The sequence below is a fragment of the Aedes albopictus genome, chromosome 1, assembly GCF_035046485.1.
Source record: "Aedes albopictus strain Foshan chromosome 1, AalbF5, whole genome shotgun sequence".
Taxonomy (NCBI): domain Eukaryota; kingdom Metazoa; phylum Arthropoda; class Insecta; order Diptera; family Culicidae; genus Aedes; species Aedes albopictus.
In genome coordinates this window covers 246650422-246656421 of record NC_085136.1, presented here as the reverse complement: position 1 = coordinate 246656421, position 6000 = coordinate 246650422, and the positions used below count along the sequence as shown (strand labels likewise).

The window sequence follows — 6000 nt, the reverse complement described above, 5'->3', positions numbered from 1 at the left end:
CATGCGCATTCAAATTTTCAAACGGCTGTGAGATCGAAAGCATCCGTGAATGTATACGAAGGGAATGCGTCTATCGTTTTATTGAAGCGTTCAGTTGACTCGCTCAAAGCTGTATATGTACTGATTACGGAACCAAATACGAACCAGTAAAACACATCTAATCGCAATACGCTCACCATGTAACAAGCAAAAAGGGCGAAAAATGGATCGTCATCAACGGCTCCTCGCGGCTGGCTGGCTGGCTGCAGCTGTCCGATTTCACTCTTGTAATCAATGAAAGTAGGGGAAAACGATGTCTATGTGTGATGTTCCGACGTCGTCACCCGATTCGGTCCAACCACCAACTTCAACGCGCGGTGGTGTGGTAGTTTGGTGGGCACAGAAAAGAAATCGCGGCATTAGCATTAGTAACTAACCTAGCCTAGAGCGAGCGACTCTGACTGTATGTGGTTTAATATCAAAATCCGCGAGCCGCGCGTCGAGCGATTAAAATTTTATTTTGAGTGACATAACTCCGGGTGTTCGCTGCGATAACGGTTAAGCTAATAGCAGCTAGCGGCATAGCAGGCCAGTGCAAAGGGTGAACCGCAGTACCATTGGCGTAGCTAGGGGGGTTCCAGGGGTGCCTGGCACCCCTTAGAACAAATGTGGCACCCCCTAGAATTTTTCATTAATAGTCACCTAAAATTTAAAACTTCACACAATAATTCCTATACATATTTATCAATGGCACATTTCAACAATACTTAGCACACCTGGAATTACTTATATACCTGTTGTACGTTTGGGTGTTTTGGATATTGGTAAGAACATCAACATACTTCTCCATGAATTCTTCCAGAAATATCTCTATCTATTGATACAGTGTTTTCTCAAGGTTTCCTTTATGAATTCCTCCCGATATTTCACCAATAAACTTTCCTTATGATTTTCCAAGCAGTCCTAATGGAGTTGTACATACTAGAAATTTCTGCAGAGATTTATCCAACAATTTCTTCTAGCATTTTTTTTTTTGAAAATTCTTACTTGGATACTTCCCGGATTTATTCTATGAGATGCTCTAAAAAATTCTATTGGCATTCCTTCATGAATTCCTGGTGAGCATATTCAAGACATTCTTCCTGGGATCCATTCAGAAGTTCCTCTGATGATTCTTCCAGGAATTCCTTAAGAGATTTTATTCAGAGATTCTTCCAGAAATCTCTCATGGAATTCCTTCAGGAGCTTACCCAAGCAACACACATGTTATAATAGAGTTACGACAGCGCAAGTCTTGGTTGTATAGAAGTTTATTTTACGTAATTCTAACATTGTGTTGAACTAACGTCAAATAAACTTCTATACAACCAAAACATGCGCTGTCGTAACTCTATTATAACATGTGTGTCACTTGGGTATATTGGCTAAGATTCCTAAAGCAACTCCTGCTGTGATTCTTCCAGCAATTTCTCTTAGAACTCCTCCAATAATTCTCACTGTGGTACCTTCAGGAATTCCACTTGGGAAATTCTTTCAGAACATCTCCCTGGGGTTTTTCTAAAAATCCCTTCAGTGATTTATCCTCCAGAGGTTGTTCCAGAAATTCCACAGGGGATTTCTCCAAGAACTTCCTCCATGAATTTCAGCTGGAATTCTTCAAGCAACTCTCATCAGGACTCCTTCAGAAACACTTCTAGGGATTTCTCCTGGCATACATACTTGCTGTAATACTTTCGGGAAATCCGGAGATTCTTCCAGAAATTCCTCCTGCGATTCCATCATGGATTCCTCCAATATACTTCTACCGATTCTTTCTAGCACAATTGTAGGTATTGCTCCAGGTATTTATTAGAGGAACTTGTCTTAGGATACCCCCGGTATTCCTGATTCTTGGATTTCTAAAGAAATTACTTCTATGATACCTTCCGGAATTCTAGGAATTCCTCCCGATATTACAGCTGGGATTCCTCAAGCAATTCCTGCGGTTCTTCCAACTATTCATCCTCCAGAAATTCTAACTGTGGTACTTCTGAAATTATGCTACGGCCTCTTCTAGAGCTTTCTCCAGGCTTTTTTTGCTGAGATCTTTCCAGGCAATCTTCCTGGAATTCTTGCAGAAATTCCTTTGGTTGGGATTTCTCCAAAGACTCATCCAGGAATTTCTCCAGAGATCTCATCCAAAGATTCCTCCAGAAATTTCTCATGGAGTTCTTGCAGAAACTGCTTTTGGTCTGCCTTCAAGAATACCTCAACCAATTTCCAGCAATTCCACCAGAAATTCTTACTATGATACGTTCAAAAATTCTGCAGAAATTCCTGCTGCGATTTCTTCAGGGCCTTCTCTGTAGATTCTTCCAGAATACCTCTACCGGTTCTTGCAGGGACTTCTCTAGGTATTCCCAGGATTTTTTCTTTGGATTCCCCCAGGCATTACTGATGGGGTTTCTCTAGAAATTATTGTATAGCTTCCTCCAGCAATTCCTCCTAGGATTCCTCCAGAAATTCTACTTAATGCCTTTCGGAATAGGGATTTTTCCAAGAATTTCTCCAGGAATTCTTCAAAAAATTGCTGGAAATATTCCAGGCAATCTTCCTTTGAGTCTTGCAGAAGTACCTTCGATGTTTCCTCCTGGACATCCTAAAGGATTTTTTTCCTGGGATTTCTTCAAATATTTATCATTAGATTCCTCCAGGAACTCCTCTTGACTTTCATCCAGGAATTCCTCCTGGGATTCTATAAGCGATTTCTGCTGCTTTGTTTCAGGAATGCCTCCTAGGTCTCCTCCAGAAATTCTTACTGTGATGCCTGAAGAAATCTCTCTAGGGATTTCTCCGGGCATTCATGCTTCTAGTAAAGGGACGAATGACCTTCGGGTTAAAGTCCCTCGAACCCAACAAAAGAAGAAAGAAAGAATCATGCTTCTAGTCTTCTATGCAGTTTTCCTAGGATATTTCCAGAAATGCCTTTGATTCTTCCAGGGAATTTTCGAAAGACTCCTCCAGGAATTCCTCCAGAGTTTTTCAGAGTTGATGTACACGTGCTGTGGTCCCATGTACGGGAGCCACATTGCAAGCGAGCTCCCAGGAGCACTGTACATTATGAGACTGAAAGTTGTGCGCCTCATTTTTCTCAAGATGTGTCTCATGAGCTTCGTCTCATGCGCTGATTAAAATAGACAATTTCACAACAAAAACTTCCTAAACGAACGAGAATTGAAACCTTAACCTTTGCATTGAGAGTCCCTAGTCGTACCGCATAGACTAATCAGGCATTTGTGTTCTGTGTGGGAAAAAGTTGTTGAGGTTCTTCATTACCAAGAAGTTGTTTTTCACCTTAGATACCATCAGCTCACGCAGCACATGAGACGAGCTCCCTGGGAGCTATGTGCCTAGCTCGCACCCACTAGATTTTCGTGAGCCTCCAAGCAGCGCAGCACACTGCGATTTTGAAGAGCTGGGAGCTAGGCTGGGAGACAATTAGTGGGAGGCTCGCTGTCCCATTTATGTACACATGAGCAATGGGAAACTTTGGTTTTATACATGGATGACTCTAGAAATTAATCATGGTATTACTCCTGGAACTCATCTTGGCCTTCTTCAAGGAATTCCAGCTGAAGGAGTCCCAATAGACATCTTCAGAGGAATCCCTTGATGAATTTCGAGAATAGTTGGAATTTCCAGAGAAATCCTAGGAAGTATTACTTATGAAATCTCTAGTGATATCTTATAGGAATGTACGGAAAAAACTTGCTATTAATTAGAAGGCACAGACTGTCGCTAATTGACAAATTAGGAGATGAATTTGTGAAAAAAAGTCGAATTCTTTTGAGATTCTAACTCACAACTCCGTATTCGCTAGACCCTTAAGGGATGCGAAGGAAAAGGTTTTTTTTTCTTTATTTCTGCGGTAGTATCATTGGAATTTAATCAGCATTATTTTTAGATTTTTTCTATAAATTCAATCGCTATTCCTCTGAAATAATTGCAGCAATTTCTTTTTTAGTTATTTTGCCAATTTCTCCGACAATTTTATCGTGATTACTTCTGTTATTTTAAAGATTTAATTGTATTTATGTTTATTACTTCTGAACATTGCTGAACTAGAAATGCAGAAATTCTCAACCGAGCTTGCTCAAAGGAAATCGTATGAAATTCATAAAAAAAAACTTCCTGACAAATTCCCTAAGAAATTGCCGGACAAATTTCCATCAAAATAACCTTAGAACTTTCAAAGTGTTTGCCAAATGAATTCATATAAGAATTACCAGAGGAGTTCCTGAAGAAAATATCAAGGCTTTTTAAAGAAATTGGCCAAATCCAATCTCAAAATAAATTGCCGAAATATACTCAATAAAAATTTCCACAAACATTCGCAAAAAAATCGAAGAAATTCTCAAAGAATTTTCCAAAATCTTCAAAGGAATTTTTGAAGAAAATTTAGAAAGAATTCCAAAAGCAATTGCCGTAGAATCAGTATGGAAGAATTTTATAAGGACCGCCAAAGATTTTTAAAATAATTTCTTGTAGAAAATCTCTAAGAAATTTGACGAATCAATTTCCTAAGGAATTACCGAAGAAGTAATATTCGTAGTTACCAAAATTTCCAAAGGAATTACTGATGAAATTGCCAAATAAATTTTTAATGCAAAATCATCTGCTGCAGGATTTCCTTAGATAATTACTGAAGAATTCTAGAAGAAATTATCTTAAGAATTTTCATTGAAATTATAGAAGCGATTCATGAAAGAATTTGCAAAGGAATACCGAATAGCATAGATAATGAAAGACCCAAAAATCGACGAAAATCTCCCAGAAAAAGTAGAATGACTTGCCGAAAACATCATCAGAAAAAAAATGTGATAAGTTCCAGTGAAGAAGACATTGTCAAATTAATTGCCAAAGGCTGTTTTTAAAAAGCAAATATCAATAGAATTGCTGACATTAACAACTAAAATTGGTTACATCTAAAAAATTAGCGAAGGAACTCCCGAGAATGCATTTCAAAGGATTGACCAATGAAATAAAGAAGCCAAATAAACTGCCAATGGAATTACCGATGAAATTTTCATAGGATGCGTGAAGGTGTTTGGTATCAAATTCCAAATCAATTCTTAAAGAAATTGCCGAAGGGGATCCAAACATTTTACCGAAGAAATTTGCCAAATTCAAAGGAATTACTGAGAGATTTCCAAAAGAAGTCTTATTTGAATAAATTGCAGAACAATTTACAAAATAATTTACGGGAATATTTCCTGAGAAATTACCGAAAGAATGTTATGCTGAAAATATATATATTTTTTGTATTATGTATAAACCAGACTCGATTGTCCAAAATGTACGAAGATGAAATTTTGTCGGATTATCACAATGTTAGTTTACGTATGTCAAAATTTCAGCTCTATACAGCATTCCGTTCACCAGATATAATCAATCCAGTCGAAATCGGAATTCGGTGCGAGCATTGGAATGCTGAAGAGAAAAATCGAAGTTTGATCGCACCAAATTCCGGCCTAGATTGATAATATGTTCGTGAAGCTTCTGAACGGAACTCAGGATAATTGAGTCCAAATTTTGTAATTTTAAGAATCATACTCATAATTTCTCTGTCAAAGTATTTTCATGTCCACCCACGTGGTAGTGTTCAACTAATGAAACAAAAACGCTGTCGTCATTAGTGTCGGGGTCAAACTATGTAGTACATGATATCGCAATTTTAAGTATTTTGTGTGGCTTCGTGGTCGTGCGGCTAAGGTCACCAAGCCTTAAGTCGCATCGTGCTAAGGAGCGCGGGTTCGATTCCCGCCGCAGCTGTCAGGAAAAGTTTTCGGCTGTGCCACTGGGCGTTGCATGCTAGTCCGTTGTCTAGTGTTGTGCTTCCTTCAAAGAGCAAATAGCTCACTGGTAGCATTAAACGTGTGTGTGTCTTCTAATCTTTCAATTATTCTTGAAAACTATTTTTATAAGGATTGTTATCCTGCAATAACACATAGAATATGTTACGATGAATACAAGTTACACGCA

General features: G+C 38.4%; 1 protein-coding gene across 1 annotated transcript in view; it reads left to right on the top strand.

Moving 5' to 3' along the window:
- Positions 1-231: 231 nt before the first annotated feature.
- LOC109411854 (very-long-chain 3-oxoacyl-CoA reductase) overlaps positions 232-6000 on the top strand; it is a 58103-nt gene continuing 52334 nt past the window's right edge. The window contains exon 1 of the mRNA XM_062846572.1: positions 232-803. The gene's annotated coding sequence lies outside the window, so the exon portion shown is untranslated. The remainder of the gene's footprint in view (positions 804-6000) is intronic.